We start from the raw sequence: 13,445 nt of genomic DNA on the forward strand, positions 1-13,445 counted from the left end.
CCAGTTAGGGTTTCTTCTTCTTCCTGGGTCTCCTGCTCTATGTACTTGACTGTGGCTCCTTTCGATTTCCTGCAGCACACTTTTTCATAATGTCCGAATATGTTGCAGTACGCACATGTCGCCCTGAACGCTGGGCACACTTTGTCGTTGCCCAAGTGGGATGCGCTTCCGCACCTGTAGCAGCATGGCCGACTTGCTCTTCCTGTCTTATTGGTCGTGCTCCCTGATTGAGCACTGTGCCTGTGTTCTTGTCCTTTCTGTGGTTCTCTGTGCTTGGCCTTCTCATTCATGTTCTGCGTCACGATCCTACAGACTGTTTGCGTCGCCCCCGTGTCCTTCCGAGCAGCTTGGGCGCATCGCTTAGACATTTCCGCCTTCTTCACCAGGGCCCAAACCTCTTTCAGGGGGGCATCTCCATTCACCCACAGTTTTTCTTGCACATGCGTGCTGGACGTGTGCATTATGATCTGGTCTCTTATCAGATCGTCATGTAGCGCGCCGAACTTACAGGTTAGCGCCAATTTCTGCAACGACGCCACGTACTCATCGATTGTCTCTACTCCCTCTTGTTTCCTCTTGAAAAAGTTGTGTCTGTCTATGGCTATGCACCCTACCGTTCTGTAATGCGCATCGATGTCTTCCAGCGCGTGGCTGAACACGTCGGTGTCGGCCGCGTCTCTTGCCTTCTTGATGATGGTGTCATATACCCTGAGACCTTCTGGGCCTAAGTTATGTAGCAAGATCTTCCTCCTTCTGGGGCCTGCAAACTCTGCTCCATTCTCTTCCTCCAACGCGTCCAGGTAGTTGAGAAAATATTGTTTCCAGTCTTCCCACGGCATCGTGGGTTCCCCTCTTTTCGGGAGGAACGGTACTAGCTGGGTTAAGGAGGAGGACTGTGTAGCCATTTTGTCGTTCCTCCTGGGTCTTGCGTGCGTTGGGACTGGCCTGCTCGGAGGACTGCCTGGCGCTCTTCTCTCGTCCGCGTCTTCCTCACTTTGCTCGCCGCTGGCTGAGCCGCCTCCGTTGCCCCGTCTGTGTGCAGTGGCGTTTGCCGGTCGTCTCCTACCGCTCCGTGACCCGCGTTAGTTCCTTCCTCCTTTTCTCGCAGTGCCGCCAGCTTGGTGTGCTGGTTTTCTCCCTACTGCGGAGTGGGGTTTGCTGTGTCCCGGGCGGTGAGTCGCTTGTGTGTTTTCGCTATTCTGCCCTTATCGCCGTTAAGCATACTCGTGAATATGCCACGTTGTTTCTTGTGAGGGTCTGATCGCTTCCTCTTGGCCTCTCCTTCATCCTCTGCTGCGCTCCGGGTCGTCGATTTTCTTCCCTCTGTTTTCGTCGCTCATGCACCATGGGCTCTCTAGTCAGATCCCTTGCCTCGTCGCCATTGTAGTGAAGTGTAATTCAAGAACGACAGGAGACTTGTGCAAGTTAACTTTGATTTATTCCCCGGAGCGCCGGGACCATGTCTAAACTCTGTGCGGTTGGCGCCAGAATGAATTGCACGCCACAACTTCCGTTACACCCCTTCCGGTTCCGGTCATGTTGAACACTAGACCGATACCACAGGGAGCGATGCTTCTCACTAGCCCCCACCCCCACCCCCACCCGCTACGAGTGCCGGTCGAGCAGCTTGCCAGGGCTGGTTGCTGTTCCTAGTCCGGCAGTGGTCATGGGACAGTCCAGAAATGCAGGAGGCCAGCTGCGGGGGGCACATGCCATATTGGCATACTCACACTTCAGCATACATTTAGAAAGGCTCAGAGACAGGGGGCACCTGAGGGCATGGCGAGCAGAAGGGTAAATAGCTGGTCTGTGCAGCAGCAGGGCTTGACAGAGAGGCCAGCGTGGAAGACGGGCAAGTGTGAAAACCTGGTACTATGGACTGGGAAGGCTTCCCTCCTGGTGGATCTCCATTGTACAGGAGTGGTGGGGATGAGTAGTGGGCAGGTTGTCACATCTTTCATTGCAGGCCGGAAGTGGGAGGAGAAGCAAGTGGGTGTGGTATGCTGTGTTGGCTATCCAATGACAACAACATTTTGGCCACAAGAGTGTTTGGCATGCGCCTAACCTTTGGAGAGTGGCAGTGATTGTGGCAGGATTGTTGGTGTGCTTGCAGGCAGGGACCAGGGGGAAAATTACTGGGATGCTGAAATGGCAGAGGGGTCAAGCAAAGCATGATGGGGTAGCCTCTCTGGCTGCCAGGGGCTACTGAGTAACCCTTTCAGAGGTCAGGTAGGAGTTGTGGAAGTGGGGGTAAAAGATTAACAAAGTTGAAGAAGAAGACAAGGAGTGTGCAGGAGACTCATGTCAGAAATGAAGACCAGGAGTTTGTGACTCTGGCCTCAGCATCCCCCCCAAGGTAAGGGGTGGAAAGTGCAATATGGAGAATGTCACAGACATTGGGCTGGAGTCCTGGGGTACTGTGAAATTAGGAGAAAGGTACAGGAATGTTTCTCAGCTTCCAATGGTATATGAGAGCCCCAGATGGGTAGTGAGGATATAATTGACTGAGGGTGCTCTTAGCACTGGATGCGCTTTACAGAAAAAAGTGTTAAGCAGTCTGGGGATATCTGGTAGTCGCAGAGAGGGGGAGCATTGCTGGCAGAGGTTCTGTAGATTGGAGTAAAAGTAGCAATAGATAATGGTTCCCTTGCTGCCAGGGATGACCATTGGTGTGTAGCCCCTGACACGTTCAGTGGAAAGAAAGCTGGACTTGAAACCAAAAGTAGCACTGGCAAAAATGGCCAAATCAGCCTGCTCCCTTCCTCCTCTTTCATCTCTCACTCCTTTTCTCACCCTTTCCTCTCCCTCCTCTTTCGTGCTTGCTGTTATTGCCCAGGGGAGCTGGAAAAACTAATAGAGCTGCCATAAGGGGCGCCCTGCCATCAAAGCTGTCCTCCAAAGGCTCCAGCCCACCTGGGTAGTGGCCAGTGTCTTAAAAGAGGAGTCCAGCCCTGGAACACATCATGCAGCAGCAGTTCACAGATCCCAGTTAAGTCTACTGCAGCTTTGGGGCTGCAGTCTGGAGTGAGAGTATGATTTGGGCATCCAGCTTGACAGCGGGGAGGGATGAATGTGTTTCAGAAGACAGTTGGTCTAGAGCTGCACCAAGAGGAGTCAGAGCATTGATGTTAATCCTGTTATTTTGTGGTGAGGATGATGGTGCGAGGTCAAATACGAATAGTTTCCACAAAGGGATGGAGTGTGATAACATTACTTTATTAAATGGATATGGTCTAGGTTGAGGTTGAGGCAAGAAACATTGTGAGGTTGAGAAGGGAAAGATTGTGAATGAATCTGCTGGTTTATTGGAAAGAAGGCAAAAAGTAGAATGGCGTTGAGAGAGGAATTTGATTTTGCATGAAGGGATGCGGGGCGATTGAGGAAGAAGGAGTCTAGTGACTTTCAGGTTTCAATAGCATGAAGAGAGGAATCCAGAGGGAGTGCGATAAAAGGATAATCAAAGAAAAAGAGCCTATTTGAAATGAGTTACGGAGAAAAAAGAGGCCAATACATTCCAGAATAATGCCCCTTACTGTAGTCCTCATTCTTCACCTCAGTTCCTTTTTAAAATTCCCAAGGTTATGCAAGGCAAATTTGGGGGCAAATTTGGAACTCCTTACCTCCAAATTTGAGGGAGGAATTCCATTTTCTTAGCTTCTTTAAAAATGGTTTGATATTTTGTGTTGTCCATCAACAAGTGGGCTGTCCTTGACCTTGACCTGATCTCTATAGCACCAAGAGACCTTATTTGATGGTGAATGTTGTGTTATATGGATAGGTGGACGGATCACAAAAATTGGCCATTTCATGTAAGCGAAATATTCCTTGCTGTAGGAACTGACCCCCACCCCACCAAAAGGAGGTACATCATCCAGCCTGTGCGATCTCTGACCTGGTGCTCTACCTCCGATGCTTGTCCATAATTTCATGGCCGTGAACCACCACGTATCGCTGCCGCGTTTGTTATTTTAATATATATTGTGTGAACGGCCCCCAAGAGAAAGAAAACTCTATAAATGGAGGCTATGCAAATTATGTTTTCTTAGATAGGCTTGCCGCCCGCCCCCCTCACCACATCCTGCTTGTTGTTAGCAAGCACTGAAAACACTTCTGCCTACAGCTTATGAGGCACCATCTCTGCGAGGTTTTGTTAAACTAAATAAACCCGCAGCAAAACAAATGTAAATAGAGTAACTCTGGGGATGTTATCGGGGAGGTTCTGAGGTGCAGACGGCACTCGGTGCCTTGCTGAGCACTATGGATGCACGATAGACCAATGAGAGAGCTGACTGGCGCATGCTCCCGACGTGAGGCCAGCGTGGTTGCAGGACGCCTGGTGCATGCTCCTTCATGGCTCTCGTGAAGACATTTCTCATCAGCTTGTTAAATAAACAAGCTGATAACAAATGTCTTCACGACAGACGCAAACCAGGGGAGCCAGTCCGGCTTGGAGAGAAAAGGCATCCACAGAAAACCCTCATTTCCAATGGCAGGCCACCGTTTAGCATAAACGGTGACGACGGCCGATTGAAATGAGGGACGGGGCTTAAAGCCCTCTTCTGAAAGTCCTCTCTTACTTAATCTCTCGTGGAGATCTAGAAACGTTTGGGGAACATTAAGTCCCTAACTGGGGCAGAATTACACTGTAAATAAGCTTACTTTCTTCTACAAAATCAAATGGTTGACTAATTAATGTGGAGCCGGTTGACCATTCAGGTCAATCAACAGGGTTGTACTGGCGCCAAAAAAAAACCAGACACCTCTCCAAAAAAAGTGGCTGACATTCACTTATCTTGACCTTTCACTAAACATTGCCTAGTTAGTAACAGGTGCCATATTTTTGGAAAAATGTTAGGTAAGTAAAGCTTTTTTAAAAACAATTTTCTTTTTATTTGTTTCTTTAAACCATGTAAAAAACATGAGAGTTCTGCACAGGAGACATAACGCCATGCCACCTGTTTAGATGTTATGGATCTTGCTGCCCGTCTCTAATCCGCTTTCCCTTTCCCACTGATGCATGTGTTGATGAGCTGTTCAGCGGCAGAGATCTCTCTGTTATAGGGAAAGACATGGCAAAGGCAGGTAATACACATTTAGGCTATCCTGATTTTGGTTTAAACTTATAATAAGTGATAAAACCCCAAAGGAAGGGAAACAACCCTCATCAGTAAAAACATATAAACACTGATAAACACCTGCACAACCCTACACTAAAATGGCATTCAAAGAAATGAAAGTGAGGGAAGAGGAGCCATTTTTATTTCTTCCTGAAAAGGCCAAAACAAAAGAACGTTTTTATACAATGTAGCAGCAAGAAAGACTGGTCTAAGATTATTCTGCTTGAGTTTTGTTGTTTAGCGATGTTACTAAAAAACTGTTTCATCTTCCATTTGATTCGTCCAGTTCTGTGTTCTTTGATTAAAGATGCAGGGTACAGAAGCATGTTTTAGGTCCAATCTAATTGTTTTATACATTACAGAGAGTCTGGGAATATTGAGTTCACAGAGTTTGACTCTGCCGAATCCCACTGATGAAGTCACCTAAAAACTCCACGAAATTCCACAGAGTTCCACCTTAGAGCACCTGCGGCTTCCCATGAGAGCCTCACGCTGCACCATGAAAGGCAGCAACATGCAAGAAGGCTTGGCCTTGAGCTGGCACCGCTGCACACCTGACATACAGCTCATTATGTTAAAGACATTTCAGTTTTTCACATGTTCGTTTTGCATATGCAGTCTCCCAGCACCTGGTATCACTATCTTTGATAAACTGCATAATTAGATTGTTGAAACGCCTTTCTTGTGTCCGTTCACCATTGAGTGCCAAGTGAGTGCCGTCTCCTGAGGTCAAGTCAGTCAGGTGACACCGATTCCCAATTCACAAACCACTGCTCCCCACTGTATTTGCAGCTTCCGCGTAGGGTCAAAACAGTTACAGCTTTTATAGGCAGTTAAGCAATAAGCATTTAAACATGCACTCCCAGGAAAATCACTCTCCTGTGCCTCTCTCTTCTCTGATCATATTTAGGAAACCATAGCAAATATAGTCTCACAGCTGTGGATTGTCAATATCGATTCATGCGAACGGGGAAGCCGCTATCGTCTTTTCTACCTATTGATTGTTCATCCTGCAGATTTCCAAAACTGCTTTGCCATTCATTCTTCTATTTTTAGAGTGGCAAAATAAAGCAGTATCCTATGTTTCCCAGTTTTTCACGTACATTGCACGGCTGCCAGTCCAGCACTATTGGGCCGCCACTAAACTTACAGACACTGCAGATTATGAATGATACAAGCAAGGTTTATGGAGAGTTGATGTGAAGCAGTGAATATCCCCTAACTGACACCTTACTTTTGTAACCTGATTTCATGTTCACTCAACAGTCGAAAGTGCAGTGGCGCAGTAGCCTTGCGACTTAGGGGCATATTTACATGTTCTGACGCATCTCTGCAAATCAGCAGGGATGCGCCAGAACAGATGCGTCATGCAATCCTCTTCTTCCGCCATCACAGATACACCGCATTTACAATGCGGCGCACCATGGTGCAAGGAAGGGAAGATGCGTGACGCATCTTGTGGCGTATGGGCGGCGCATTGCTGGAGTCGCATCGCAAGCGCGACGCAACTCCTGCAATGCACAGGGGCCACCCATACTCAATGTGGTGTGTCACTCATTACGCCTGCTTCAGGCAGGCGTAAGGATTTGACGCAGCAGCTTCGTAAAACTGACTCCTTGAAATCTTGTAGATTTCACTGCGTCAGTTTTACAGGGCTTTCCTGCGAGGGAACGCCCACCCTGCGACGGAACGCCCACCCTGCGACAGAACGCCCACATGAAACCTGACGCAGGTTTCATGTGGCGCAGGGCTTTATGACGTGACACATCTGCCTAGATGCGTCACGTAGTAAATAAGTCGCAACGTGGCGCATTGTTTACGCCGCTGCTGTGTCACAAAAGTGATGCAACTGCGGCGTAAAAGTGTTGCAAGGGGCTTGTAAATCTGCCCCTAAGTGTGTTTACTTTCCACATTGCGCTGTAAGGAAATAGGCACTTTGAATTATTAACGCCACGTCTCACAAAGGGCTGGAGCTGCGCGCATAGCTGCCATCTGCTTCTGCATATGCAAATGAGTTTAGTTAATTTGGCATCTGTTTTCAGAGGCCCTCACCTGTGATTTTACCTTAAGAATGTGTGTGTTGAAAATCCCCCTGTCAGAGGTGGAGAGCTGGCATTTCTGAGATGCAGCTGGGTTGTCATTATTTTCTTCCAGGCTAACTTTTCTGTTTTCTATGTTTACTTTCCCATCTCAGCATTTCCAAACAGTCTGAAAGTCAGCTTGAGAAGGAACTCCCTTTATCTTGAAGCAGACCAGGCTTTTGCAGCTTGCAATATCCCTCGGATTGCACGCCTGGTCCCCTCCCTCTTCCTTTCAGAGTGGGTCAGAAACTCCCCCAGTCCCCTTCCTCTTCCTGAGCTGAGTTCAGGCAGCTGCTACAATGCTGGGAGCTATGCAAACAGCAGAGCATGATGGCAGTTAACCTACAGTCCAGCGGCAGGAAGTGCCCAATGTCCTCTAGGGCTTTACTTCGCTCCGCCCACGGAGCTCACTGAGTTTTGCCGAACTCCGTGTTTCAAGCCGAGCGCGGAGTAGCAAAAACTCTGTGAATTTCCTGGAGCGGAGTTGCTGCCCACCCGTAGCGGTATTTAATTCTTTCATCGATTGGTAAAATGGACGGCTCATGGTAAAACCCATGGCCAATATGTAGTATCACTTTTACCTACAGACACAGAATGGGTAAAATATTTTGATACATAAGCTTGCTTTCCTAACAAGTCAGTATTTATAGCATGTGACCTGCCAAACACCACAGGCTTAAAACATTCAATATAAGGTGTAAAGACAGGTACCTGTGAAAAGAGTGCTGACACCATGAGCTTGTGATAGTGGAGAATATATGGTACAAGACTTTACTACTAATACCAACAAAATTCAAACCTGCAAGGTGTCCCACTTTTATGTGTGCTACCTTTGGCTAATCCTGATTTTTTACTCAACAGCACATTTCATCTTGGGCTTTTGAGCCCATGGTACAATGTTAACAGCAACATTCCCAGAATTAAATATGATGTCTGGTAAATGGGAAGGGCTTACTTTTAGCTTGCAGTGAGTTATTGAGACACTTGGCAGCTATGAATGTCCACGCAACAGCTGCACCACCTTAATATAATCAGGCAAAGAGTGAAGAAAAGCAGTTGCGAGCATGCTCAAAGAATCAAGTTTCAGGTGCTTTAAAATGTAAGGCTACAATTTAATCTGGAATAATTCCAAATTGAAAGGGGCTCAGAAGGTAATATGCTGTTGGCAGGGTTGACAAGTACTATAATGTCATAATTTTCAGTAGAAGTAGGTACATGACCCCCAAATGTGTCCATGAATTTATTAAAGGATTTGAATATAGCACTCTTTTATAATTTATTAATTGCTCTGTAAACCTGATGGTCCCGAAAGTGTGAGTATGAGAAGTAGTGGGACATAGGAGAGAGTGTGAAGAGGAGTGCAATACACAGAATGTCTATGCTTCAAACAGTCTAACATAAGTCCATTGGACATACCACCAAGAGAAAGACATTACATACACTGCATTACTTCTCCTTTAAATTAAATATGTGCTTTATAAGCATCACTGCAAAAAATACATGTTTTATAAACTATAGAAAAATGCAGTTTTTTTCTAGTTTAGATTTTAGGCAGCTGAATAAATACTGATAAGCACTGCTTTCAAATGCTTTGGAAAACACAGGAAAAACACCACTGAAATCCACAAACAAATACACTAAATACAGGAGAACCTAGACACACCTCATGGCGGGGAGTTCATTGTTGTTCTGTACATAATAATAATCCTGACCCCACTTTCAATGGTACCGTAAAAATACCTTGTGTTCCTGTGGCCCATCTCCCTAGGTCAGTTCATTGACAGCAGAATTGACTAGGTCAAATGGGAGCCTTTCAAATATGGGTTGAATGGTCAATCTGACCCTAGCAATCAAATGAGCTTATCAGACTGATTTTGTCAAGAATACATTCAGCCATATAATTTATAAAGTTACTGAGAATGGGCAGCCCCTTCATAGTGGGGTGTATCTTCAACAAATATTTCACAAAGTTAAATTGAGACTTAGGCCCTGGTTTATAATTTTGAAGAAAGGGCACTCTGCTGCCAACACAATGGAGTATTCTGCCTGCCAAGCCCTTGGTCCTCCCGCCTCATTTAGAGATGGGCAGACATTAAGTGTTCGACTGACTGAGCTGCAATTGGCTCCATCAACATAGTGCTACCTCCAATGGACCAACGGAGATGGGGCAATTGGGGTAAGGATGTTACACCATCCATTCTATTTACAGTGGACACGTTAATGGATTTTATATCCTGTTGGTGAAGAACAGGCAAAACCAATAATGACCCCCACACCCTAAAAGAAAATTTCCAGTGTTTGGGGGTCATTAGTTTTTTGTTTTTCAAAAATAAACTCTCACTTTGGGTGTTCATTTTTACAACACACAAAGTCAAATGTTTGATACAAGGTTGTCAAAAACGACTTTTAGCTTAGCAGGTCTTTAACAAGTCCTTTCAATGTACAAAGATGAACACAGGGTTGGTGGTCATTGCTAAATTTGGTGGGGGGAGTACCCTCAGGGTAGTGGAGGTAATATCCTTTGTCATCCTAACAAACACAACTCCGACTGCCAACCTCTAAATCAGCCCCTTATTCTATTGTTGGATAATACATATTTTCTTTTGGCAGAATTCTTGTCATGTGGCCATAATGGTGTTGCAATGACGATGTGGCTTGGGCTTTTAGGCCTCTTTGTCGCTCTTCAAATGGTGTTTTTTCCATTACATACAAGTCATGTTGTATTCTATTTTTGTAATGTGAGCTCAATTGGGAACCAACTTTTATTGTATGTTGTTTCCATAGAGGGTTTCATTAAAGTATCTCTACAGACTGTGGTAAACAGCTCTAGCTATTTACAGTTTTCATTCCTTATTTTCAGGTCCAGTTGTGAGCTAATAGGTGACAGTCTATCTATGGTCACGTTTGTCCTGCCCCTATTTTCTGCAGCTGGTGTGGAATGATTTCTTCTGGACAGGAGCCTTATTTCGGATTAGTATGGGCTGTGGGCTTCTGCAGAGGTAAGGTAAACAGCATCAGCAAAGAATCAGGCTTAGCCCTGGCTTGAGGAACCAGGCAACACTCAGCTCCAAGTTCAAGTCGAATTGAAAAATGGTCCTTGCATGCCTGCATCAATGTAGTTTTCCATGCAGCTCTAGTAGGGTTTCAGGCTTATATTCACAATACTAGGCAATTTCAGGAGAAAATAATGGGCGAGGCCAGCTAGCCCTGTCCTTAGGGTGCATTACATTGGTTATGCTTACGTGATAATGCACAGAAAGGATGGTCACTTTCACCCTTCTGTTATGTGTACGGGTTAGGCCCATATAACAAAGCCTCACATTTTCTTACATTGTCCTCTTTTCTGCACAATAAGATTGTTGCTGTGATCTTTTGCACATATTCACATGCATGACAATGTTGGATTAGTTTCTCTGAAACTAATTCTGTTTACACATCTGGCTTCATGCAATATTATCATGATTCCTCGAACACTGAGTACAAGGCCTTTACGCATGATGTACAAATGTCGTTCTATCTTCATCCACGGGCGACAGGGCTATCTACATATCCATAACATTACTAATCTATACATACATCGCAAGGATGCTTTTTATTATAAATAATAAGCATCTCAGAGGATTACTAGAGGAGGCACTTCAGCTGACACTGAGAGTCCCTGCGTGCTGAGACTTCACCACACAGCATCTGACATCTCCATGGGGGTGTCCAGTTTATGACCAGGACGGGGTCCTACATTCTCTATCAGCAGGTAATGGGGTTGGATCATGCCGTGGGAGGGTGCTTGGCTCTACACCTACATACACTCTAGACACACAGAGAGTAGGGTTTGAATTGTAGGAGTACACCTGATTACTACCTTGTATCATATGCCTGTATATATATATATATATATATGTATATATATATATATATATATATCATTTATTCCACCTTTCTGATGCGCTCTGGAATCTCGCCAGCCGGCAAGCAGCACGCGGACACGGACCAGTTAGGTGCTGAAGTTTTTATTGCAGAAAAAAGTCAAAGACGTTTCGGCTCAACGGAGCCTTGTTCACATGACAACGTTTCTTTGAACGGACAGCCCTTTTAAAGTGCAAGTGTTAACAAAATTGACACCACCTGTGAGTATTGAGTATGGACATGAAAGACATACTACGTCAGTTTCATAGTTAAAATACAGCAACCGAATTCAGCTACTACATTTAAATTTCTGTAAAATACCATAATTAAATACATTTGCTAATATGACATAACAAGATGTAAATCCTTGTGGGTTGGTAGAGAAAAGAGTCTCAGTAAAATACATTTTCTCTAATAGATTACGTTTCAGGTTTTTATATGCTACATGACTTTAAAAAGCAGTTTCTACCTTCTGCTCTAAAACATTGCATAAAATGGTTAATTGACTGAACTCATGGTAAGGGAATAATTTAAAGTGCAAATGCTTTACTAAAGATGTGCAAATATTGCTTTCAGTGCTCACTTCTTGTGCAAATATCGCAAACTGTGCAAAATATAGCAAGTTGGGCATAATATGCAAAATACGCTACTATCTCCAATCCAAAACCCGAGTCCAAATTCATACATAATGTTAATGCCTTAACCAGTAAATCTTAGATATAAAATATACGCCTGGTATAGTCAATTAATACAAAACATATTAAGTTTGTATCGCATAAAAACCTGTTATTTCTAGATCATTTAGACATTTCAACAACCCACATAATTAACAATCTTACCATAAATAATATAGGCAAAGACAGACTTCATAGTCCATACACTGTGATAACAATAAAAAATCCCTGAAATTAAATCACAGAGGACTGATTGGATAAAAGGGTCCACATAGTCCCTATCTGTATAAAGTGCCCTTCAGTGGTGAAATTAAATCAAATTTCATTTCAATATAAGTAGCAGCAAAGTTCAGTTCTGTTTTCTGATGTATATCTAGTCGCAGCCTTCCCATGGTGCACATGTGGTATCACCCAGCTGGGTGGTTCCTACACGTGCAACCCACAGGGAGGAGACCTTTAACAAATAGATGAAATCTTATGGCAAGCATGTGTATAACTCTTCTGTGACATTAAGGCCTACAGGGGTCTTTGTGTTGAGCAAAAGGATATATTTGGTTTCGAGCCTTCTTAATCTGGCGTCCCTGTCCCCTCCTCTTCTACTATTCATAACTGCGTCAATCACCCAATATTTTAGGCTGGTGTTATCACTCTGATGGAAATCCCTAAAATGGCGCGCCACTGGGTAGGTGTTGTCGCCATTTGTGATTCCACGCAAGTGCTGGAGGATGCGTTTGTGAACAGCATGTTTGGTGCTGCCCACATACCTGAGTTGACAGGGACATTGTAGAATATAGACTGCAAATTCCGTTTTGCATGTAAGGACCTGTGTAATCGGATGTTGAATATCTGACAAACCATCTTTGTAGGTTTTGGTGTTCTCTCCGTGGAGGCAGGCTTTACAGGTCTTGCATCTGTAAAAGCCTTTATTTTCCTGCCACCATGAAGATTTCACAAAGGGTTCAGGGTTTGTTACTACTATATGATCACGTAAGGAGGGAGCTTTACTGAAGGTGAGGGATACTCTATTAGGGACACTTTTACCAATAATATTATCCTTCATCACCAATGGCCAGTGTTTGTCAATAATCCTGCGCACGTGATGGTGCTGTTTGTTGTATCCTGTTATTATCCGGAAACAACTAGCTCCCTTCTTCTCTACATTTTGTGTGTCATTAGTAGATAATGCCTGTCGGTCAGATTTCTTCACCAAAAGTTCTTCCCTAGATAATGCCATAGATTTCTGTTTGGCCTTCTCAATTAATTGGCTCGAATATCCTCGCTCAAGAAAGCGCATCTTGCTTTCTCCTTGGGCCTTCTCTAAATCAACAGAATTGCTACAAACTCGTCGTAGTCGTAGCATTTCCCCATAGGGGATGCTGGAAACCAAATGTGCCGGATGTGCACTTGCAGCATGTACAATGCTATTACCAGCAGTCGCTTTACGGAAAATTCTGGATTCAAGATGTCCATTGTTAATATATAACTCAGTATTGAGGAATGTGACCTTCTCCTGTCTGAGGGTGGCTGTAAATTTCAAATTTAATTTATTGTCATTGATGTCATGAATGAATTTCAATGCCTCCTCCTGACTACCCCTCCAGATCACCAGCAAATCGTCAATAAAAAGAAACCATGCCACCAAATTATTACGAATGTTGTGCTGGTATTCA

The sequence above is a fragment of the Lissotriton vulgaris genome, chromosome 5 (assembly GCF_964263255.1).
Source record: "Lissotriton vulgaris chromosome 5, aLisVul1.2, whole genome shotgun sequence".
In the NCBI taxonomy this organism is placed as follows: Eukaryota; Metazoa; Chordata; class Amphibia; order Caudata; family Salamandridae; genus Lissotriton; species Lissotriton vulgaris.